At 43.1% G+C, this 26,540-nt stretch overlaps 1 protein-coding gene and 1 long non-coding RNA gene across 4 annotated transcripts in view; one reads left to right on the top strand and one right to left on the bottom strand.

Moving 5' to 3' along the window:
• TAB2 (TGF-beta activated kinase 1 (MAP3K7) binding protein 2) overlaps positions 1-26,540 on the top strand; it is a 115,830-nt gene that overhangs the window by 3,229 nt on the left and 86,061 nt on the right. The window lies entirely within an intron of this gene.
• LOC130362390 (uncharacterized) lies at positions 26-25,502 on the bottom strand. The gene is made up of 3 exons (XR_008891396.1): positions 25,314-25,502; positions 3,640-3,873; positions 26-211 (listed from the first exon to the last, which is right to left on the bottom strand). It is a non-coding gene; the product is annotated as an uncharacterized LOC130362390 (long non-coding RNA).

Here is a 26,540-nt window from a genome sequence, read left to right as displayed (position 1 = left end):
CCCCCATAAACCTACTTTCTATAACCCCTAATGTTGTTACTTTCTAGAAAAACATCCAGGCTCCCCTTGAACTTGTTTGTTCCCACGCTGTATAGTAGGGCTTGACAAATTTAAGAATCTAGGAGCTAGCAAGAAAGTTAGGAGTTGGGATGCTGATCAGTCTTTAGTGTCCTCTTATCTCTCCCGATGTCCATTATTAGTGTCCCTCCATCTAAAAAATAAATAAAAACAAACTTTATTTCTCTCCGCATCCGCGCCGATTCCCCATTCTGTTTTCGGTCAGAGCTCTGGTGTTTAGCAGGCAATGTCTTCGATAAGGCCTCGAGCGGCATATGTCATGTTATTTGCACAGCCAATCAGAAGCCTTGGTGGTCATGATCCATCCTCCTGAGGCCGCTGACTGTCATCTGATGTCCGCTGCTCATGTAACATCGGAGGCCCAGCCAAATGCAGAATGAGCAGAAGAATGGAAATGGCTGACAAAAACCTAGGCGTCGCCATGTTAAGCCCTGCTGTATGTTAAGTTGGAGCTCTACTGTATGTCAAAGCCCGTAGGTAGTCCCAGGTTTGTCTTGCATCTTTATTTAGTAATCTCTGATTGCCGTGGTTGGCAGCCCGGGCCACATCCGTATACTTCTCCCTAAGCAGAGCAGTGACGTTGGCAGTGCCCGGGATGTCAATCACCACTAGAAGGAGTGATTACAGCATGAGCAGAATGTTGACATGAAGATGCCCCTGGGATGACTATAAGGTCATTACTATACAGTAGAGCCCTGCATTGGTATTCAGATCCTGTGGGACCCAACCCAAAACCTGCGGGTGGTGCGGCGCTATGCCTGCTGTTCCCACAAAATCCTGCAGCAGACTCAGTGACTCAGCGGCACCCTCCAACTACAGTCACCACTCACTCACCAGGGTGGGGCTGCTGGTCCTTCCAACTGTCTCCTCCCCCGCCGCTGTGGTAATGCCACCATTCAATCCCCCACTCAGCCTGCCCTGGACTCTGGATGATACGCAATTGCTGCCACTGCTTCTGCCGCCACCCGGGCCTCCTACGGTAGGTAAAGTGAGCATGTGCTGTGCTGCGGCCCTGACTGTCGGCGATCCTCCCAGGGCCTCCATCCGTGTCAGCAGTCTGATCTGCACTGCTATACGCATGGGGGATATGTGCATAGTAGACTGCAGACAGAGAATTGCACCCTAGTGTCTTCTACAGATCTTAGGGAGCAATGCTCTGCAGTCTGCACATACTCTATTGGAGCTATAACAAAAAGTAAAGTGTGAAAAAAAATTTTTTTTAACCCTTCTCTAATAAAAGTTTGAATCCCTCCTTTCCCATTTTTTAACTAAAATAATATAAAAAAAATTAAATAAAGTGGCATCGCCGCGTGCCTAAATGTCTGAACTATTAAAAAATGTTAATTAAATTGCACGGTCACTGGCATATTTTTGGTCACGTCGTATGCCATAAAAAAATAAAAAGCTATCAAAAAGTCCCATTAAAACACAAAAATGGTACCAATAAAAGCTACAGACCACGGCGCAAAAAAATTAGCCCTCATACATCCTCGTAGGCCAGGTATGTGCAGAGCGTTGCATCAGTCAGTGACCCAGGGCCTCTGAGTCTGCACAGTCACTGCTATTCACATCTGTACATACACTAAAGTGCAATGCTCTGCACATACCCCCCATGTATAAATGCTCTGCACATACCCCCCATGTATAAATGCTCTGCACATACCCCCCATGTATAGCAGTGTGTGTACTACAGGGAGTATTTTCCGAGCATTGCAGCCAAGTGTCTGTACATTCCTATGTTAGCGGGAGCGGGCAGGATTGGACAAATATTTTTGCGGGAGCGGGCGGGATTGGACAAATATTTTAGCGGGAGCTGGCGGGATTAGTCAAAAAAGCCATCGAGAGCAATGTTGAAAAACCAGTCCTGTGCAGGGCTCTACTATACAGCACAGGCCATTTGAAAAGTGTTTATCTCCACTATCCCTTATGGCCTGAAGGACAACAGGACATGGTAATGCAAAATGAGTTGCAACCCGTTATATAGGGTAAAATCTGACAGGTTACCTTTAACACACTGACTACTTTTGCCGTATATGTATAGCACAGATATAATGGCTATTCAAATGAAAGAAGGGAAAAATTGCTATGTCCTTAAAGGGGTTATCCAACGAACATAATAAAAAAATAAAAATAAAAAACCTCAGATCCGCATAGGACATTAACCTTGCATCTATTATTCTACTGTGACCTTTGTGTCTCCTGTATGCGGCTCTAATACGTACACCTTTTTGCCCTCCTGCTTGTTCCCTTCCCCGCACGCTGTCTTTAAACTACAGGTCCCAGCATTCTTTGCTGCCGCCCTGTGCTCACTTCCTCCTAAACTGCTGTTTTCTGCCCCAGTCACCTGACCAGCCCCAGCACTCTGAATGTTACTAAGCAACCATTCCCATCCTGCTTTCATCTGCTGTAATATGGCAATGATTCACAAAATGGGTGCTTTAATCTGTTGCAAAACTACAACTCCCAGCATGCCCAAAAAGTCAGTCCATCTGTGAATGCATGGAGTTGAAGTTTTTAAACAACTGAAGGCACCCTTTTTGGGAAACGCTGCTACATAGTATAGATAGACAGAGATATATCTCCAATAAAGCTCTACTAAAACATTATATATAATGTTATGTATACATTACATATACACACATATAGAGATTTGAATAAAAATACATATACACAAGCAATTGTGTGTATTAGATATCTTTTATATATACATATAAAAATATTTTTATATATAATCAGGGTTTCCCAACCAGGGTGCCTCCAGCTGTTGCAAAACTAAAACTCCCAGCATTCCTAGGCAACCAGGGGCTTTCCAGGCATGCTGGGAATTGTACTTTTGCAACATCTGGAGGGCCACAGTTTGGAAACCACTGTCCAATGGTCTACAAACCATGCCCCTGCAGATGTTTCACAACTACAACAAGTATGCCAAGACAGTCCATGCTGGTGTTGTAGTTCTGCAAAATTTGGCCCTTCACATGTTGTCGAACTACAACTCCCAGCATGCCTGTACAGTGTGGACATGCTGGGAGTTTAGTATTGCAATATCTAGAGGGCAAAAGTTGGACCACTACAATGGTTTCAAAACCGTGCACTTGCACCTGTTTCATAAATAAAACTCTCAGCATACACTTCAGCTGTCAGTGCATGCTGGGAGTTTTAGTTTTGCAACAGGTTGGAGACAAAATGCACTCCTTCAGATGTTGCAAAACTACAATTCCCAGCATGGTCAGACAGTCCAGGCATGCTGGGAGTGGTAGTTCGGCAACATCTGGCCCTTCACATGTTGCCAAACTAAAACTCCCAGCATGCCTTGACAGTCTGGGAATTCTGGGAATTGCAGTTTTCAAGATGTGAAGGGGCACAGTTTGGAGACCACTAGTGAGGTTTCCAAAATGAGCCCATCCAGCTGTTGCGTAACTACAACTCTCAGCATGCCCTTTGGCTGTCAGTGCATGCTGGGAGTTGTAATAATAAAAAGAAAAACACATTAGGTAGGCAGATTCCCCCCCAGCAGGGGAGCAGAAGCTGCAAAGGAAGAAGAAAAAAACCAGTCATACTCACCACCGCTATTGCTGCTCCAATCACTGTGACTGCTGCGGCTCACCCGAGTTTCTGCGGCCGCTCATCTCCTTCCTCTGCACTCTAGGGCAGTCATCAGTGCCGGGAGCATAAGGGACCAGATGCGCTGCCTCACGGGTGTTCCTAGGCAGAAGTCCCCCAATATCCCTCGCAGATGGAGTCATGTGGTGCATCACAGCAGTTGAGTCATGTGATCTCCGTCTCAGAAGGTGGGGGCTGTGGGAGGAGGGACAGCAGCTAAGACGGAGATGCCAAAACAGGGAGGCAGAAAAGGGTTTTGATATTTCTCCATAGGAATAATGGTGGAAGGAGTGTACGTTTTTAATGGATATTTATTGCAAAATAAAAAACTATGAAGGAGGAAACTAATAGATATAAATTATTTACTGAACTACCCCTTTAAGACAATAGCCAGCTTTATACGTTACCTCTTTTATATTTGCTTGTGTTTTAAATAGTAAAGCCGAGCTATCATTGTTTGTTTGGGGCAAATCAGGCAGTTTTGGTTTCAGACAGATTGGCTCAGATTCATCAATATATACCGTAGTTGTAGCCGACAGTTTTAAGGGTGCGTTCCCACAGGGCGTATACGCAGCGTATTTGACGCTGCGCAAAATTTATGGCAGCAGCGGGAAATACGCTGCGTATCCCTTGCTCACTATACACACAGGGCTTTCCGGCGGCAGCCCTATGTGTGTAGTGAGTTTTGGAGGCGGGGCCGTGTGCCGGCGTGACTGACGCGCGGCCCCGCCTCCAAAACTCACTACACACATAGGGCTGCCGCCGGAAAGCCCTGTGTGTATAGTGAGCAAGGTATACGCAGGGTATTTCCCGCTGCTGCCATAAATTTTGCGCAGCGTCAAATACGCTGCGTATACGCCCTGTGGGAACGCACCCTAAGACTGTTTGTTTTAGCAAAGTTAGCTGCTTCGGTGATTTTTAGATCTTAGTTAGATGTTTCTATGGGAGATGTTTGACCCCCTTAAGGACCAAGCATCTTTCAGTTTTTGCCTTTCAATTTTGCACCGAAAAATCCATATGATGGCTTTTTTTTTTTTGTGTGTGTGTGACACCAATTCTACTTTGTAATGACATTAGTAATTTTACCCAAAATCTATGGCAAAACAGATAAAAAAAAATTAATTGTGCGACAAAATTTAAGAAAACGCCATTTTGTAAATTTTGGGGGCTTCCGTTTGTACGCAGTAAATTTTTCAGTGAAAATGACACCTTCTCTTTATTCTGTAGGTCCATATGATTAAAATGATATCCTACTTATATGGGTTTGATTTTGTCGTACTTCTGGAAAAAATCATAACTACATGCAGGAAAATGTATACGTTAATGGGAAAAGGGGGGTGATTCTGATTTTTATTATGGAAGGGGTTAAATCAAATTTTTTTTTTTTTTTTGCAGTATTAAAGCCCCCTCTAGGGGGCTACACTGATTGCAGGAATTGTTCAATGCATTGTCATAGGAATGCATTGATCAGTGTTTTCTGCGCTTCATTGTTCAAGCCTGGATTTCTGGCTTGGAGCAATCAAACACCGATCGGACAGCTGGGAAGAAGGTAAGGCACCTCCTGCTGTCCTCTCAGCTGTTCGGGAAGCCGCAATTTCACAGCGGCGGTCCCAAACACCTCCGCTTAGCTAGCTGGTATGGATTTCTCCCATTTTAGACGCCGCGATCAACTTTGATCGCAGCGTCTAAAGGGTTAATACTGGACATCAGCCCGATTAGCTGCAGTTCCTGGTTGCTTCTGAGCACGCTTCACAGATCGGGAGCCAGCCTCGGATGTAAATATATGTCCGTGGTCGTTAAGGGGTTAAACTTTTATTTACAAATACATTATTTTAGATGCCGCAATCAACTTTGATTGCGGTGTCTTAAAGGGGTAGTCCAGTGGTGAAAAACCTATCCCCTATCCTAAGGATAGGGGATAAGTTTGAGATCGCGGGGGTCCGACTGCTGGGGCCCCCTGTGATCTCTCTGTACGGGGGCCAGGCTCTCTGGTCAGATAGCGGGTGTCCACCACCGCACGAAGCTGTCGACCACCGCACGAAGCGGTGGCTGACACGCCTCCTCAATGCAGGAGCGCTTCGGCTCTGCCATAGAGTTGTATTGAGGGGGCGTGTCGGCCGCCACTTCGTGCGGAGGTCGACATGCCCCCTTCCCGCGGGCTGTCGGGGCTCGGTACAGGAGATCGCAGGAGGCCCCAGCGGTCGGACCCCCTGCGATCTCAAACTTATCCCCTATCCTTAGGATAGGGGATAAGTTGTTCACCACTGGACTACTCCTTTAAGGGTTAATGCCGGGGTTCCTGGCTGCCTGTAGCAACCGGGACCCGCCGCTTTTAACCCGTTCTCCGCTTATGAGAATGGTTTAAACCCGGTAAAGAGGACCAGGCTGTACAAGTACGCCTTTGTTCCTTAAGTACCATGGCTCGACGGTGTACCTGTACGCCCTTGGTCCTGGACAGGTTATTTCTGTGTTATTTGTCCACCCGCTATTTCAGGGGTGTGGAAATTTATATAAAAGACTACTTGTCCAGGGAAATAAATCGTAGCATAATCAACTTGTCCCCCATGAAAATCCACTTGTCCTGGTAGACAAAATAATTATTACCAAAATAGTACATAAATAAGGTCTTTAAGTTTTTATTTAGTTTTTGCACTTTAGTTTTTTCCTCCTCGCCCTATAATAGCCATAACTCTTATTCTTATTCCCATCTACAGACACACATAAGGGCTTGTTTTTTGCTTGACCGATCGCACTTTGTAATGACACCTTTCATTTTTCTATAGCTTATGCTCCAAAACAAAAAACTAATTTGTGAGGTGAAATTGGAAAAAATGCAGTTTTCTTTTAATGCCATTTATCTTGTGGTTAAACTTACATGTTGTTTTGATACTTTAGGATGGTCTTATTTCAACAATACCAAATTTATTTGGTTTCTGTCAGGTTTTGCGAATTTTAGAATATATAATATAATTATTTTTTTTTTTTTTTATAAATTGCCATTTTCGGACCCCCTATATAAAAAAAAAAAAAAAAAAACTCTTTTCAGTGTACTGGGCTTTTTGGGTGCTCATTTTTCTGCCGTAATCTGCTGTTTATATTGGTACTATTTCGGTATTGACCAGTCTTTTTTTGATTGCTTTTTACTTCATTTTTGAGGGGGTATGATGTTATAAAAAAAAAATGCAATTCTGCGGTTTGGTATTTATTTTTTTGTTACAGCCATTGAGATATAATGCGCGCGCGTACACATATACGCTCCCTTAGGCAACTTTACGAATGAATCATTAGATTCCTCATTCAGCTCACTGCAGTTCCATAGAACTCCATTGATCTGTGCTCATTTGGTTGAGCCTGCTCCATACACGCTCAATGAAATACTGAACCACAGCAGCCATGGCTGCTGAGGTAAGCCCTCCGGCTACCTCCACAGTGGATATCGACCCCCCCCACTACCCACTAGACCACTAACCAGATGGTTAACATACCTTTTAGATGCCGCTGCCAAAGCTCTAAAGGGGTAATAGTCGGCAAGCAGAGCCGGACAGACAGCCCGACAGTGCTTTTAGTGTATCGAGCAGGCTCCTAACTCAAGCCTGCTCCATAACTGGTGGCCCCCCAGCTGATTTTCTTTAGCTGGGGGCCACTGGTAATGGAGCAGGCTCAAGTCAGGAGCCTGCTCCATACACCCTGAGCGCCGACGGGCTGTCTGTCCGACTCTGCTTGCCCAAAGCAGGGCTAAATGTAATAGAAATTCACCTGCCCAGTGCCCGGAACTGCATGTCCCGGGCGTTGGGCGTTACGATTTCCACATCTCTGATTTTGAGGATTGACCAAAGGTTTTGAAAGTGATTGATATCTGGGGTGTTTCTAGGTCATAGACCTGAAACTTCAATGTTTGTTTACTATGCCTTTACATAGTCAGGGGTGTGGAAATTTTATAAAAAAACTACTTGTCCACGGGACTAAAATGGAGCAAAATCTACTTGTCCCTCATGACGATCCACTTGTCGGGGCCAATTTTCGCTTTTACGCTCAAATTTTTTCCTCCTCGCCCTATAATAGCCTTAACTACCTACTATGATACCTTTTTAATTTGTCAAAAACATATTCTCTGAACCAAAAAAAATAAATATGTACGAAAAACAAGGTGGTTTTGCAGCACTACTTAGCGTAATGAAAAAAATAATCGGGTGCCAGCTCCAAATGAACTTGATCAAAGTCCCAAAATTAATCCATCCAAAGAAATGGTGCAGCACTCCATAAGTAAATCCAAGGTGCAAAAAAGATTTATTCACTTCACATCATAGCAACGTTTCAGATCACACAGGATCCTTTTTCAAGCTCGAGCTTGAAAAAGGATCCTGTGTGATCTGAAACGTTGCTATGCTATGATGTGAAGTGAATAAATCTTTTTTGCACCTTGGATTTACTTATGGAGTGGTGCACCATTTCTTTGGATATATATATATATAATATATATATATATATATATATATATATATATATATATATATATATATATATATATATATATATATATATATATATATATATAAAATTTAGGGAAGTGAAATTGAAATAGTTAAAGATAATTTTGCAGATTTGGTGGTTTTCTTTTCTACGCCATTTACCTTGTGGTTGAGGTAACATGTTAGTTTTATTCTTTATGCCGCCTGATTACAGCGATATCAGATTTGTATCGTTTACGTCATGTTTTACTAATTCTGGACTTTTTCAAATTTTTTTTAATTGCCATTTTTTAACCCATGTAGCTTTATTTTTTTTCCACATACCAGGCTGTATGAGGGCTAATTTTTTTGCGCCATAATCTGTTTTTTGTATCGGTACCATTTTGGTATTATGACTTTTTTAATCGCTTTTTAACTTTTTTTTCTGGGATATTATAAAAAATAGCAAATCTGTGGTTTGGTATGTTTCTTACATTTACCGTACGGGTTACATAATGTTATATTTTAATAGGTTGTACAATTACGCACGAAGTCGTATGTTTGTTTTTATTATGTTTAATGTTTTTATATAGGAAAAGGGGGTGATTTGAACTTTTAACATGGAAGGGGTTAATGCAGCGGTCTTCAAACTGTGGCCCTCCAAATGTTGCAAAACTACAACTCCCAGCATGCCCGGACAGCCAACGGCTGTCCTGGCATGCTGGGAATTGTAGTTTTGTAACATCTGGAGGGCCACAGCTTGGAGACCACTGGGTTAATGTGTCTTTCAATAAAACTTTATTTTTTTTTATTTTTTTTTTACACTTTTATATGAGGAATTATCTCCATCCGCACGTCTGCAGAGCAGGGGAGAGAAGACAAATACACAGCTTCTCATCTCCCTTCGGAGACACAGGTTTTTACAGCCGGGGGCTGCAGAATATGGAGCGGGCAGGAGTCGGGAGCCCGCTCCATACAGACTGCAGAGGTCCAGGCGACTTGTCAGGTCCGGCCCTGCTTGCCCGAAGCCGGGCTAAGGGCCGGACAAATTCACCTGCCCGGCACACGGAACTGCTTGTCCTGGGCGTCGGGCGATAGGAATTCCACATCCCTGCATAGTGCTCCATCATGCTAGAAAAGCCATTATTCGTCACCAGATTGCTCCTAGATCTTAGGGAGAAGTGACCCTTGAAGGATATTTAGATACCAGCAAGTGTCAGGACGGCCTCCTAAAGAGGATTCAGCCACAGAAAAATATGGTCAACCACATTATTGTTTACAGCAAAAACTGGATTTGTCAGGGTTTTTTCTTTTTAGAAGTTGTCAGTGGCATACAGCAGCATCCGTTTTTAGCATCCTTTTTAAAGGGGTACCCCGCTGCTCAGCGTCACGCCCCCTCCCATAGTCTTGCATTGAGGGGTGGGGTGTGACATCATGAGGGGGCGGGACCATGACATCATGAGCTCCCGGCTCCAGCGTTCAGAAAAGCTTGTTCCAAACGCTGAGCAGCGGAGTACCCCTTTAACCTATATGGTTTTTCAGAAAAAAGTATGTTAATCAGACAGAAATGTGGTGTGAACCTAGCTCAAATTGTATCTAAACATCTTCCAAGAGCATTGGAACAACACTTGTTTGGACGCCAGCTCGTATATTCAAATGAAAAAGACTTATTGAAAGTCCATTAAAAATCAATAATTTTACCACAAAATCTATGGCAAAAAAAAATAATAATTTGTAGAGCAAATTCCACGCAGTGCACTTTTCGGTGAAGAGGACACCAAGATTATATATTCTGTAGGTCCATGCGATTAAAATAATACCCAACTTACAGTGGGGATCAAAAGTTTGGGCACGCCAGGTAAAAATTTGTATTAATGTGCATAAAGAAGCCAAGGAAAGATGGAAAAATCTCCAAAAGGCATCAAATTACGGATTAGACATTCTTATACTATGTCAACAAAAGTTAGATTTTATTTCCATCATTTACACTTTCAAAATAACAGAAAACAAAAAAATGCCATCTGCAAAAGTTTGGGCACCCTGCAGAGTTAATATCTTGTACTGCCCCCTTTGGCAAGTATCACAGCTTGTAAACGCTTTTTGTAGCCAGCCAGAGTCTTTCAATTCTTGTTTGAGGTATCTTTGCCCATTCTTCCTTGCAAAAGTCTTCCATTTCTTTGAGATTTCTGGGCTGTCTGTCACGCACTGCTCTTTTAAGGTCTATCCATAGATTTTCAATTATGTTAAGGTCAGGTAAAACCTTCATTTTACGCCTCTTGATGTAATCCCCGTGGGTTTTGAGGTGTCTTTAGGATCATTATCCATTTGTAGAAGCCATCCTCTTTAACTTCAGCTTTTTCACAGATGGCATCAAGTTAGCATCCAAAATTTGCTGAAATTTTATTGAATCCATTTTTCCTTCTACTCCTGAGATGTTCCCTATGCCACTGGCTTCAATACAACCCCAAAGCATGATTGATCCACCCCATGCTTAACAGTTGGACAGAGGTTCTTTTCATTAAATTCTGTTCCCCTTCTTCTCCAAACGTACCTTTGCTCATTCTGCCCAAAAAGTAAATTTTTAACCTCATCGGTCCACAGAACTTGTTTCCAAAATGCATCAGGCTTGTCTATATGTTCATTTGCAAAGTTCAAACGCTGATTTTTGTGGTGAGGACATAGACGAGGTTTTCTTCTGATGACTCTTCCATGAAGACCAAATTTGTACAAATATCCCTTTATAGTGGAATAGTGTACCACAACTCCAGTGTCTGCCAGATCTTTCTGGAGGGATTGTGCAGTCAAGCGTGATGTTTGAATAGTTTTTCTCACAATTCTGTGAGCTGTTCTGTCTGATATTTTCTTGGTGTTCCAGATCTTGCTTTAACTTCCACTGTTCCTGTTGACTGCCATTTCTTAATTACATTCCCAACAGAGGATATTGATATCTGAAAATGTTTTGCTATCTTCTTATAGTCTTCTCCAGCTTTGTGAGCGTCAACTATTTTCAGATTTCTAGACAACTGCTTAGAAGAAGCCATGGTGCTGATTTTTGGGGCAAAGTCAGATGAGTCTGGGCATTTAAAACCTTTGAGATTGACATCACCTGGTCTTCCCAGATGATGATTGAGAACAATCCATGACACTGGCAGATCTCAGCTTTGCAAAGTGGGCAGTGCATGCTATAAATTCTGCAGGGTGCCCAAACTTTTGCAGACGCCATTTTTTTGTTTTGTTATTTTGAAAGTGTAAATGATGGAAATAAAATCTAACTTTTGTTGACATAATATAGGAATGTCTAATCTGTAATTTGATGCCTTTTGGAGATTTTTCCATCTTTCCTTGGCTTCATTATGCACATTAATACAAATTTTTACCTGGGGTGACCAAACTTTTGATCCCCACTGTATATAGTACTTGGACTGAGAAAGACAAGGCAGGCACCAAAGCTGGGATATCGGGTTAGACACAGTGTGGAGCGTGGAACAGCACAGAGGTGATGAATACATATACTTCAGGGGTTCCAAACAATAGTTCAGAGCTTGTAAATGCAGTGTGCAAGTAGAAAAAAAAGTAGATTGCACTCACCCACAAGTGAAGTTAAAACGTCTTTATTGGAACATCACTAAAACATGCTGAAAGGAAGGGTAGAGAGATGCGGTCAGCGTGAGCTGACTGACCGGCCGAGGCCTGACAAAGGGCTGTTTGCGCGATACGGACCGTCGCCCATCCCACTCCCCCACCCTCCTGCTCTTCTCCGCTCTCCCGCACTCCATGAGAACGCCAAGATTTTCTTGATGCAATAAAGAAGCCTTTCTCTGTCAAAGACCGGTTGAGTGCTCCATTACTCTATATCTTTGCACTGGATTCATTAATAACTCTGGTATGCTTTTACATTTCATTCTGATTCCGAGATTGTTTTTTCGTGACATATTCTACTTTGTGTTAGTGGTAAGATTTTGTCGATACTTGCATCATTTCTTGGTGAAAAATTCCAAAATTTAATGAAAAAAATTTAAATTTTGCATTTTTTTAAACTTTGAAGCTCTCTGCTCATAAGGAAAATGAATATTCCAAATAAATGATATATTGATTCACATATACAATATGTCTACTTTATGTTTGTATCATAAAGTTAACATTATTTTTACTTTCGGAAGACATCAGAGGGCTTCAAAGTATAGCAGCAATTTTTCACAAAATTTTCTAAATCAAAAATTTTCAGGGACCAGTTCTGTTTTGAAGTGGATTTGAAGGGCCTTCATATTAGAAATACCCCATAAATTACCCCATTATAAAAACTGCACCCCTCAAAGTATTCAAAATGACATTCAAAAGGTTTGTTAACCCTTTAGGTGTTTCACAGGAATAGCAGCAAATTGAAGGAGAAAATTCAAAATCTTCATTTTTTACACTGGCATGTTCTTGTAGACCCAGTTATTGAATTTTTACAAGGGGTAAAAGGAGAGAAAGCTTCCTAAAATGTGTAACCCATATGTGTATGTCAAGTGTTTGGTGGGTGCACTACAGGGCTCAGAAGGGAAGGAGCAACAGTGGGATTTTGGAGAGGGAGTTTTTCTGAAATGGTTTTTGGGGGGCATGTCACATTTAGGAAGCCCCTATGGTGCCAGAACAGCAAAAAAAAAAAAAACATGGCATACTATTTCGGAAACTACACCCCTCAAGGCACGTAACAAGAGGTCAAGTGAGCCTTAACACCCCACAGGTGTTTGACAACTTTTCATAAAAATTATGTCATGTGTAAATGATGATTTTTTTTTTCCACTAAAGTACTAGTTTTCCCTCAAATTTATTTTTTTTTTACAAGGGATAATAGGACAAAATGCCCCCCAAAATTTGTATGGAAATACCCCATGTGTATGGAAATACCCCATGTGTGGACGTAAAGTGCTCTGCTGGCGCACTACAATGCTCAGAAGAGGAGCGCCATTGAGCTTTTGGAAAAAAAATTGTTTGGAATGGAAGTCAGGGGCCATGTGCGTTTACAAAGTCCCCCGTGCTGCCAGAACAGTGAACCCCCCCCCCCTCACATGTGACCCTATTTTGGAAACTACACCCCTCACAGAATTTCTTAGGGAGTGCAGTGAGTATTTACACCCCACTGGCGTTTGACAGATCTTTGGAACAGTGGGCTGTGAAAAGGAAAAATAAAATTTTTCATTTTCACAGACCACTGTTCCAAAAATCTGTCAGACTCCTGTGGGGCGTAAAAATGGTGTAGTTTCCAAAATGGGGTCACATGTGGGGGGGGGGGGGTCCCTTGTTCTGGCACTATGGGAGCTTTGCAAACACACGTGGCCTTCAATTCCAGACACATTTTCTCTTCAAAAGCCCAATGGCTCTCCTTCTCTTCTGAGCATTGTAGTGCGCCCGCAGAGCACTTTATATCCACATATGGGGTATGTTCTTACTCAGAAGAAATTGGGTTACAAATTTTGGGGGCTTTTTTCTTATTTTCCCTTGTGAAAATGAAATTTATTTATTTATTTTTTTTAATTTTTCTATCCAATTTTGAAGAATTTTCACTAAACTGGGGGGGTGTTAAGGCCCACTATACCCCTTGTTACATTCTGTGAGTGGTGTAGTTTCCAAAATGGGGTCACGTGTACTTAGTGCACTCACTCCTGAGCCTTGTTGTGCGCCCGCCGAGCATTTTATGCCCACATATGGGGTATTTCTGTACCCAGGAGAAATTGCGTTACAAATTTTGGGGGTCTTTTTTTTTTGTTTTTTGTTTTTTCCTTTTTAATGCTTGTGAAAATAAAAAGTATGGGGCAGCATGTTAGTGTAAAAAAAAGTTTAAAATGTTACACTAACAAGCTGGTGTAGCCCCCAACTTTTCCTTTTCATAAGGGGTAAAAAGAGAAAAAGCCCCCCACCCCCCCAAAAAAAAAAAATTTGTAGTGCAATTTCTCCCGAGTACGGAAATTCCCATATGTGGCCCTAAACTGTTTCCTTTAAATACGACCGGGCTCCGAAGTGAGAGAGCGCCATGCGCATTTGAGGACTAAATTAGGGATTGCATAGGGGTATTCTACGCCAGTGATTCCCCAACAGGGTGCCTCCAGCTTTTGCTAAACTCCCAGCATGCCTGGACAGTCAGTGGCAGTCTGGAAATGCTGGGAGTTGTTGTTTTGCAACAGCTGGAGGCTCCGTTTTGGAACTCTGCCGTTCAATACGTTTTTCATTTTTATTGGGGGGGGGGGGGGCAATGTAAGGGGGCTCTATATGTAGTGTTTTACTCTTATGTGGTAGTGTAGTGTTTTAGGGTACATTCGCACTGGCGTGTTACAGTGAATTTCCCTTCGGGTGGGGTTGTGATGTGCCTTTCTGAAGGGGACGGGGCTCCATACAGGGGATAGGGGAAGTTTTTATCCATGAGACTACTCCTTTATTATCTATTCAATAGATTGGACATTTTCGCACCCAGTGATACAAAGTGTTGATTTTATTTACATTTTTTTTACTTGGGAAGAGGGACTTTATTATGTATTGGGGAGGGGCTTAATCACTTATTTTAATTTTTTTTTTTTTACTTTTACACTTTTTTAATCCCAACAGGGGACTATTTATTGCAGTCTTTAAATTGCACATTCTGATCAGTGTTTGCGATCTATTTCTCTGGTCCGCTAGAAGGCAGACTAGAGGAGAAGACTGCAGGAGCTGGTAAGTGGAGCTCCTACAAGATCAAATGTAACCAAAAATCAACAGTTCTGATGGTTGAAATATTTCCACCTCACATTCAAAATGGCTATATAGAAACAATTTGGACAATTCTACATGCTGCAACAACAAATGTAAATAATTATAATTTTTTTTTTTTTTTTTTTTGACAGGCATTGATTAAAATGTTGCAAACTGGAGGTATTCTCTTTATTATTTAAACATTTTCTGTCAGTTGGTACTGTTATTCATTAACGGCAGGTGTTAGCTGCAGAAAGCGGCCAGCACGGCTGTGTATGGAATGAGCTCACCTCCTGAGCCAGTGCTATGCATGCACACCTGACTCGTGTATGAAGTGGCTAGTGTCTACCAAAATTGGTCTACAGGACGAGAACTGGTGTGCATCTAAGGTTCATTGAATACATACAGAAACTATATGTAATAGATAGCAAAAAACAATGCTGGCTGTGATAGAAAGGAGTCTGAGCATGGAATGCATCACTGTTGTTGATTCCCACTGTTAAAAGGGCAGTTCATTGCATTGCTAAGCCTAGGTTCACCTCCGTTTTGGAGTTTGTTCAGAACGGATCCATTCATGTAGATGAATGGATCCTAAACAGATGACAAACTAGTGCAAATGGAACATATTTGTTTTTGTCTGTCACCATAGGCTTCACTGTAAAACTTTGAACGGACATTTAATTTCTGTTTTTGATTGTATTACTGAAAAACATTTGGTCAAGAAACTGACCGAGAAGTGCACAAACTACATGCATTTATACTAAAACTGACCCGCTGAAATAAAGAGGATCAGTTCAATTAAGTCTTCTGGATTTCAGAACAAATGACCCAAGGAAAATATGGCACCATGATGCGTTATTTGACGACAAGTTGGTAGCAGTGTGATGCCTTGGAAAAGGGTCTTCAGCAGGGGTACTCAACTATTAGTGAGGGTCCACTTATTCAGGTCTGCCATCCGGTTAAGGTCCAAGGTGAACGCTAAGGCAGGGTTCACACTTAGCGACTTTGGAGCCATGAAGGAAATTGCAAACGAACGACTGAAGTGTGGAGGATGTATGACCTGAATATTGCCACATACTGTACCCCTAATGTTCCCCTAAATACAATGTTGCCACACTGTACCCCTAAATACAATGTTGCCACACACTGTACCCCTGAATAAAAGACTGCTGCACGCTCTATCTTCAGAATATAATAATGCCACACACTGAGCCCCTGGTATATTACTGCCACACACTGTTCCCCCTGAATATAATTTTGCCACACACTGCACACCCTGAATATAATACTGTCACACACTGTGCCCCTGGTATATTACTGCTACACACTGTGCCCCTGTTATATTACTGCCATACACTACCCTTGAATAAAATACTACTACCCACTGTGCCCCTTAAAATAAATCTGCCACACTGTACCCCCTAAATATAATACTGCCACACACTGGGGCCCTGGTATATTACTGCCACATGCTATTCCCCTGCAATATTACTGCCACACGCTGTGCCTCCAAATACATTTTCGACAAACACTGTGCCCTGTACCGGTTGTTTGTACCGCTGTGCCCCTAAAAGGATGAGCTGTACCGCTGTGCCACCACATAAAGTTCGCCATTGTGACTCTCCAGCTGTTGCAAACAGGTCATGATGGGAGCTATAGTTCTACAAAAATTGGAGTCAAAGGTGGGGGGGGGGGGGGGGGAACACAAATGTTTACCTGAATGCTTAGGCTCGTTCCAGGTGCTCTGGCCTCTTCTAGTCAGGCCTGGCCAGAGCAGATGATGCAGGCAGCGCTAATCGCACCGCCTGCATCAAAGTGCGACCGGGCAGGGACACAGCGTTCCCTTGCTCCGGACCGCGGCTATTCATTTTTATCTGTGTCTTAAAGACACTGCTACAAATGAATCAGAGGAGATCCGGCGGGCGGCAGCGGTCCAGATCTGGTCCGCCAGTTGAGTACCCCTGGTCTACAGGGACACTTTGAGTTCCCACATTTATATGGATAAACACTGTTGCAGTACATTACTACAGTATTCAATAGTAGTGGCAAATTTCAGGAGGATAATGGAGGTTATCCTGCAGGAGCGTTTTATCTATTTTTTGGAAGTATGCCCATGCTGTATTACAAATAATAAACTCTACTCTCTCGCAGTGCCTGTTATCCTGCTCTGATCCTCAATGCGATTCTCTTCCAGCTTCCCGGGCCCAATATGTCATTCTGCAGCACTGTTACGCCTCAGCCAGTGATTGGCTAAGTGGCAATGAGACCTCTTGGGCCCCGGGCATTAGGTAAAAGGCCTGAGCCCAATATATAATTGCCTTTCCTCCAATCACTGTCCGAGGTGAGACATCCGGAGATCAGGCACACAAGCTATGATCTAATCACCTCAGACGCCACCACTTCATCCTGTTTAGGGACTCCATGGGATCCTCACCTCTACATGTAGTGCATAGGTGGGGAGATTTGGGGCATTCTGTTCAAACAGGGGAGTCTGTGTGTGGTTTAGGGAACTGTAAGCAAAAGTAGGACCCTGTAATGGGTGTTCCTGTAGTTCAGAATCTTCCGTTTGACCCCTTAAGGACGCAGGGCGTATGGGTACACACTGGCTCCTTGGTACTTAAGGACCCAGGGCGTACTTTTTACGCCTGTGGGAATTTCGGTCCCCGCCACGAGCCAGGCGGGGACCGGACCGGGATGCCTGTTGAAATCATTCAGCAGGCACCCCGGTCAATTCAATCACTGCCCTGCTGGGCGGTGATTGGTACCGGCAGGGGTCTATTACCTCTCCCTGGCGCGGGACCAGCGATCACCTCCTCAGGAGCAGGAGGCACACTGCTACAACTCCCAGCATACCCTTTGGTAGTCTATGCATGCTGGGGTTGTAGTTATGCAACAACTGGAGGCACATTTTTTTTCTATGAAAAAGTGTGCATCCAGCTGTTGCATAATTACAACTCCCAACATGCACAGACTACCAAAGGGTATGCTGGGAGTTGTAGCAGTGTGCCTCCAACTGTTGCAAAACTACAACTCTCAGCATGCCCTTCCAATGTCAATGCATGCTGATTGTTTCAGTTTGGCAACAGCTGAAGACACATTGGTTGTGAAACGGAGTTTGTGTCCTAACTCAGTGTTTCGCAACCAGTGTGCCTCCAGTTTTTTGCAAAAATACAATTCCCAGCATGCACGGAGACTACATGCTGGGAGTTCTAGTTTTGCAAAAGCTGGAGGTTTGCCCCCCCATGTACAGGGTACATTCACACGAGCGGGTTTACAGCGAGTTTCCTGCTGCAAGTTTGAGATGCAGCAAATTTTACACCGCAGCTCAAACTCCCAGCGAGAAACTCGCTGTAAACCCCCGCCCGTGTGAATGTACCCTAAAAACACAACACTACAGGACACAAAATAAAAGGTAAAACACTACATATACACTAGGGATCAACCGATTATCGGTATGGCCGATATTATCGGCCGATAATCACGATTTTGGTCATTATCGGCATCGGCAATTACCTTGCCGATAATGCCCTGCCGCACCGCAACCGCCCCCCCCCCCGACCCACCGCGTCGCACCCCCCACCATAGTGCTGGGCGGTATACCGGTATGGATTTTTGCCCATGCCGCTATACCGGTCGGGCCCCTCCCCCACCCTCCGAGTCAATAAAAAAAAAATATATATATATAAACTTACCCGTAATGGGGGTGGTTCGGGCCATCCTTCCTTCCTTCCTGTAGTGTCCGGCGCCATTCCGGGTGGAGGGTGCACCGGTCTGGGCTGTCCTCCTTCTCCGGGGGTCATCTTCTCCACTCCGGGCAGGCTCCAGCCTAGTACGCTGCATAGACGCCGCTACGCCGTGGCGTCACCCCATTTTGGAAACTATACCCCTCACAGAATTTAATAAGGGGTGCAGTGAGCATTTACTCCCAACAGGTGTCTTGACAGATTTTTGGAACAGTGGTCCATGAAAATTTCTCAATTGCACAGCCCACAGTTCCAAAGATCTGTCAAACACCAGTGGGGTGTAAATGCTCACTGCACCCCTTATTAAATTCTGTGAGGGGTATAGTTTCCAAAATGAGGTAACTTTTGGGGGGGTCCACGGTTCTGGCACCATGTGGGGCTTTGTAAACGCACATGGCCCCCGACTTCTATTCCAACCAAATTCTCTCTCCTAAAGCTCAATGGCTCTCCTTCTCTTCTGAGCATTGTAGTTCACCCGCAGAGCAATTTACATCCACATATGGGGTATTTCCATACTCATAAGGTCATTTTGGGAGGCTTTTTCTCCTATTACAAATTTTTTTTTGTTTCACAAGTGGTAACACCAGCATTATAGTGAAAAAAATAATTTCATTTTCAATTTCATTTTCACATCCAACTTTAGCAGAAATTTGTCAAACACCTGTGGGGTGTTAAGGCTCACTGTTAAGTTCCTTGAGGGGTGTAGTTTCCAAAATAGTATGCAATGTGTTTTTTTTTTTCCTTTTCTGCTGTCACCATAGGGGCTTCCTAAATGTGACATTCCCCCCAAAACCATTTCTGAAAAACTCCCTCTCCAAAATCCCATTGTCTCTCCTTCCCTTCTGAGCCCGCCGAACACTTTACATCCACATATGAGGTATTTCCTTATTCAAGAGAAATTGGGTTACAAGATTTTGAATTTTCTCCTTCAATTTGCTGCTATTCCTGCAAAACACCTAAAGGGTTAACACTTTCTGAATGTCCTTTTGAATACTTTGAGGTGTGCAGTTTTTATAATGGGGTCATTTGTGGGGTATTTCTAAAATGAAGACCCTTCAAATCCACTTCAAAACTGAACTGGTCCCTGAAAAATTCAGATTTTGAAAATGTTGTGAAAAATTTAGAATTTTTCACAAAGAAATGATGCAACTATCGACAAAAATTTACCACTGACATAAAGTAGAATATGTCACCAAAAAAACAATTTCAGAATCAGAATGAAAACTAAAAGCAGCCCAGAGTTATTAATGCTTAAAGTGACAGTGGTCCGGTGTGTGTGTGTGTGTGTGTGTGTGTGTGTGTGTGTGTGTGTGTGTAAACAAAAAAAACAAAAAATGCCCGGGTCCTTAAATGGGCACTGTCAGATACAAAAACGTTTGATATGTTGTAAAGCATGTATAACCAATAGGTTTTGCAATGGCTTTCATTAGAAAATTTGAAAAGTCAAACCCCCCCCCCCCCACCCCCCCCGCCTGCTTGGACACATGCACGGACACAGCAGGACTAGTATCATTACCTATGTCATGGACACACTTCCTTGATTGACAGCTGTGAGCACCTCCCACTGTCAGCATGTGTCCCGCTACTGTCGGTGAGGACAAGCTGGGAGTTGTAGTTTAACAAATGCTAGGGGAGATGTGAGCAGACAGCATACTGAGGTAGGGGGTGGAGACCTGCAAAGTGAAGCCACGCCCCCTCCCGTTGAGAGAAATTCGAATTAGTGAGCTAAATTTAGTGTAATTAAAAAAAAATAAAGGTGCTAGACACACACAAATTGTACATAATCAGGATAAGGTACAAAGTAATATATTTAAAAAATAAAACATTTTGTTGGATCTGACGGGTACGCTTTAAGGTGAAAATGGGATGGGTCCTTAAGGTGGAACTGTGTAGGTCATACCCAGGCAGAAAAATAATATTCGGTAAGATGGGAATTGTGGGAAAAGTAGCCTTTGCAAATGCTACACAAAACAACTTCTGTACCATAGCTGTAATGAAAAGAGCTTGAGAGGCTCCATGGTAGAGTTGAAAGGTTACGTTTAGAGTAGGGTCACACGTGTCTGATTTGCTGCCGTGAATTTTCCTAACCATTTAGAAGAATAAATCTCCGTATTTTTTGCATTTTATTAAGAACTGTAATTTATTTTTAACCCCTTCTCTCCCCAGGGCGTAGGGGTACATCCTGGCAAGGGGGAGCAGCTACGGAGCAGGATTGTGACATCCTCCTGCTCCGTACTGTGCCACCCCTGTCTAGAATAAACAGCCTGGGGCCGCAGCTAAATAGCCTGCTGTGGCGATTTGCGTCCTGCGCCAGCTACCGCGATCACGGCGATGCCTGGTATTAATCCTTCAGACGAGGTGATCAAAGCCGACCGCCGCTTCTGAAGTGAAACCAAAAGCATCCCTGTAGCTTAGTCGGGCTGTTGGGGACCGCTGCGGTGAAATTGCGGCGTCACAAACAGCTTGCAGGTCACCAGGAGGATCCCTACCTGCCTCCTGCGTGTCATATCGCCGAATGACTACTCTGTGCCTGAGATACAGACAGGAGCAGTCGAGCAGCAATAACACTGATCAATGCCATATTAATGCATGGCAGTGATCAGTTTGTGCAATCTTATAGCCCCCTATAGGAGGTTTTAACCTTGCAAAAAAAAGTAAAGTGTTTATAAATGTGATTTAACCCCTTCACTAATAAGTCTGTCACAAACCTATTCAGATAAAAAAAACTGTTAATAAAAATATAAACATATGTAGTTTTGTCGCGTGCATAAATGTCCAAACTATAAAAATATATAGTTAATTAAACCGCACGGTCAATGGTGTACACACATAAAAAAAGTCAGTCCAAAATAGCGTATTTTGGTCACTTTTTATACCATTAAAAAATGAATAAAAAGCGATCAAAAATTCCGATCAAAACCAAAATGATACCGATAAATACTTCAGATCACCCAAAAAAATGAGCCCACATACATCCCCATATGTGGAAAAATAAGTTATAGGGGTCAGAATAGGACATTTTTAAACGTATACATTTTCCTGTATGTAGTTATATTTTCCAGAAGTACAAAAAATCAAACCTATCTAAGCCCCCAAAAGATACAAAATGAAGTTTGTTTTTTTTTCTTCAATTTTTGTCGCACAATTATTTTTTTTCCGTTTCACCATGGATTTTTGGGTAAAGAATTGGTGGCGCAAAAAATAAGCCATAATATGGATTTTTAGGTGGAAAATGAAGTGTTATGATTTTTAAAAGGTAAGGAGGAAAAAACGGAAATGTCCCTTTATCAGGTAAGGTAGGCAGATAGGGCTCCTAGTAAGTAAATAATGCCCCAGATAGATATGTCGTCATCCCCCCCCCCCCCCCCCCCCACAATTCCCACATCCCTGAATGATACACATGATTACTTTTTCTATTATTGTACTGCTTTCAAAAAATCTTTTGTCGCTTTTATAAATTTTTATGGGAATGAGATTTGCCCAAAAAGCAGCAATTTTGGACTTTTTACTTATTTTTTTTTTTACATTACGCCGTTCACTGTACGGGATCATTAACATTATATTTTGATAGTTCAGACAATTACGCATGTGGGCATTCCGAAAGGCAGGGTTGGTGGCTGGAACCCCATACGCTCTGTCACTCTAGGTTGACTTCCTCAGACCCCTGAGGAAGTCACCCCAGAGTGACGGAAAGCGTGGGGTTCCAGCCACCCTGCCCTGCTCTCATCTACACACCTGCTCCTTCGTCTGTGGTTTGCCTTATACTATTATTGTGTATTTATAATTTTTCTTTTTGTATTTGGGCAGCTATATTTTTTTCATTATTGTATGATACCTATTGTATGTTTTCTATATTCTTTTGGAGCATTGGTAATATATTGCGGTATCACCCACAGGGCAGGGTTGGGGTTAGGGGGTTCATGGCCCCTCCCCTAGTTGTTGTGTTTGGCTCGCTATCTGAGCTTTTTAATTGTTTTTAGATGTTACTTGTCGTCTTTTGTAACTACATGTGGTTTGCATAATAAAGATGTAATTTATCTATTACATTATTTGGGTGTGCACTTTATACAGTATATCTTTTTTTTTGTTACATATTGTGTGCCTGTTGCTGTTAGTACCACCACTATAAATATTTAGGTTGTTCTCTTCACATTTACATTGTTTGTCCTTATCGACCACGAACGTAAATGTACGTCCTGGTTTGGCGGTACTTCGTGCACCAGGATGTACATTTACGTCCTGTGTATGACCGTGAGCATCGGAGTGATGCTCGCGTCATACACGGCAGGTTCCGGCTGCTATCAGCAGCCGGGGACCCGCCAGTAATGGCCGACATCTGCTATCGCGCGGATGTCCGCCATTAACACCTCAGATGCCGTGATCAGTACAGATCACGGCGTCTGCGGCAATGCGCATGATAAAATGGCGGTTGGAGGTCCCCTCACCTGCTTCCGTCTGTCAATCTCCCGGCGTCTCCTGCTCTGGTCTGAGATCGAGCAGACCAGAGCAGGAGATAGCCGATAATACTGATCAGTGCTATGTCCTATGCATAACACTGAACAGTATTGGCAATCAAATGATTGCTATAGATAGTTCCCTATGGGGACATAAAAAGTGTGTGTAAAATTTTTAATTTATTTATTTTATTTTATTAAAGCTTTTATTAATACTTATTTTAAACTTAAGTCCCCCATAGGGGACTATTAATACTTAATAGCAATCATTAGATTGCCAAGTTCTGTTAAGTAATGTTGTAATATTGACAATTTTCTTGTACATCCTGGATCACCCACTATGTAGTGTGCACTGTGCTGAAGTTACACTCTGCAGCACTCTAGATTTGCGGCACATGTCCTTATGGGGTTAATACCTGTGTAGAAACGGGCACTTTACATTAACTTGCATATGTAAATAGAGAATATAATTAATTGCACCATTTTTCTTTATTTTTACAAACAGTCCTATAGTAGTACATAAATTAAGTATATTAATGAAAAACTAGTGGAACAGTTTAGCAGAGAGCTCAGCCTGGCTTCAGTATTTGTCACCAGTATTTGCCAGCCAAAATCAGGAGAGAGGAGCCATTTTAAAGATAAAAATGTAATGTAAAGACTTTTTTGAGTCACTACTTTTTATGCAGGTCATTAGTGGGGGAACTTAGAGCTGGGGGGGTAGGACCAAAAATGTGTATCACAGTATTTTTGTAAATTATGGCGGTTCCACTGTATTTAACGGTACTGTACTCCGTATTCCTGTGCCCGGGCTGCAAATATTAAAAAACTTACTTTAACTCCCCTTCTTCCTATGTTCCCCCATTGCTCTGGAACCGGCCTCACGGTCCTCCGCTGCTTTTTCTGCTTCCTGGGGATGGGAACGTCACAGAGCCATCAGCCTATCACCGGCCGCAGCCCTGTCCCGCCTCGGCCGGTGATAGGCTGAGTGCAGGGTCATGTAAGCATCGTGAGGCCGGTTCCGGAGCAAAGGGAACGTAGGAAGAAGGTGAGTTAGTTTTTTCTTTATTTCTGAAGCCCGGGCTCAGGATATTACAAATCTGGAAAATTGCTACTAAACCTATAAACCTTCTTACATTCTAAAAAAGTGAAAGAATGTTTATCAAAATAATGGGAACATAAAGTAGACATATTGTAGATATGAATTAATCATTAATTTGGTTCGGCATGGCTATTTGTTGCACGAGCAGAAAATATCAAATCTAGAAAAATGCTAATTTTTTAAATTTTTCAATCAAAATTTACCACTAATGTAAAGTACAATATATTACAAAATAACTATCTCAGAATCTCTTCCATAAGTTAAAGCGTTCCAAAGTTATTACCAAATAAGTGGGCGCATGTCAGATTTTGTAAATTTGCCATGGTCATTTAGGTCAAAACAGGCTGTTGAGTAAAGGGGTTAACAGCAAGTAAATAGCAAAGTGTCTTATAATTACATAAGAAACAATATATTAAAAGTTTAGTATGGTGACAGCAGGTAATCTTTACAGGGATGTGGAAATCCTATTGCCCGACGCCCGGGACAAGTAGTTTTGGGCGCCGGGCAGGTGATTATTTTTTTTATAGATTTAGCCCTGTATCGGGCTAGCAGGGACAGACCGACTTCCTCCTTTTTCTTTATGTCGGTGTGAGGTGCAGGAGCGGATGCAAGTCTGCACCTCACACCGGCGCTCAGGGTGTATGGAGGGGGCAGAGGCGGCCCCCAGCTGATTTCAGTAGCCGGGGCCGCTGCTCAGAGCCCCCTAGCCGGTGTGAGGGGATCTCAGGAGTGAGGGCAGAGCCTGAGATCGCACGTCTGCAGGAGATGATTAAAGAAGAAGTATCATGGACCAAGTCACAATTTTTTTTTTTATATCATGTGAAAGTGCATCAGTTCACCATTCTGACAATCTGCTCCTCATGTATCTCACCCTCTCCCTTCTCCTGCAATCCCCTCTGAAAGATCGGTACTTCCTGGTCCATGGAGGTCCCTGACTTCCTTTCTCCCATAATGCCTTTCAGTTCATCACAGAAGTAGCCCAGCCTAGACCAGTGCTTCCTAACCAGGGTGCCTACAGCTGTTGTGAAACTACAACTACCAGCATACCTGGGAGTTTGTTTTGCAACAGCTGAAGGCACCCTGGTTGGGATACACTGACCTAGACACTGATCACTTTCCTAACAGCAGGCTCAGTGTTTCCCCTCCCACTGCTTCTATTCTCAGGACATCGTTCTTTCAGACTGACCTGCTGTCAGATTGTGATCAGTGCAGGGGAAAGCAGGGATCTCCCCTCCCCCTCTGCTTCTTCTCGGGACATTGGGACATCGTTCTTGCTCTTATAAACACTGAGCTGGCTGTCGGATGCTTCCCTGCCGAGGAGATGAAGACGCTTGCTCAGCTCACTGGGGCTTCTATGATTGGCTGAAGTTGCACATGGGAGGTGCCCTTGCTGTGCACAGAGCTGGCTAAGCTGCAGGCAGCACACAGAACTATGGGAAATTGTGACATCACGGCCCCCAGCATAATGCAGCTCAATGGGGGGTCGCAAGTCATCAGAACAGGGAGCTGCTGAACTTCCTCTCTGAACAAAGAAGCTAGAAAAACAGGTTTTACATACAAGATGGGTAAAGTCAGTGATTTACAAAGTGATATAACTTTTGCTTCTGCATTTAAAACACAATACTTTTTCTACATGGGACTTCTCCTTTAAGCCACGCCCCCTCATCCCCCCCCCCTCCCGGACGACGAAGAGCGCAGCTCTGCATAATACAAGACGGGGGAGAATGCTCTGTCTACACAGGACCTCATTTATCACAGGGAGGTTTCACGTATTCACAGGGAAAATACAGAGTGAGGAGACTGCACTGCACAGGCTGGGGATTACACCTCACACCGGCTCAGGTGAGGAGGCCGAGCATGCAGGCGGCGGGAGGGGTGGTTATATATGTATGTAATGTATGATTAGGGGGGGTGTAAGTATGATGTGTGCATATGTATGGTGTGTGTGATATGTGTGTATGTAATGTATGGTATAGAGGGCAGCGGCAGGTGTATGTATGATGTGTGCATATGTATGGTGTATATTTATGGTGTGAGTGTATGTGTATATAATATGTGTATGGTATATTTGTGATGTGTGTATGTAATTGGGGGAAGCAGCGGCGGGTGTATGTATGATGTGTCTATGTATGATGTATGTATGTAATGTATAATATAGGGGGCAGTGGCCGGTATATGTGTATGTATGATCTGTATGCATGTATGTTTTGTACAGGGGTGGACTGACAAGTGCTGCTGCCAGTTGTGCTAATTATTTTTTTTTTATTTATAATTTTTTTTTTTTTTTAGTGGTTTCTGGCCACCCGCACTAAATTGCACCCCCAGAATTCTGCCCCTTCATACTCACCCGCCGACCAAGACCCCCACGGATGCACGAAAACACGCCCGAACCAAAACTACAACTTCCAGCATG

The sequence above is a fragment of the Hyla sarda genome, chromosome 3 (genome assembly GCF_029499605.1).
Source record: "Hyla sarda isolate aHylSar1 chromosome 3, aHylSar1.hap1, whole genome shotgun sequence".
NCBI lineage: Eukaryota > Metazoa > Chordata > Amphibia > Anura > Hylidae > Hyla > Hyla sarda.
This window is presented reverse-complemented; position numbering and strand designations above follow the sequence as displayed.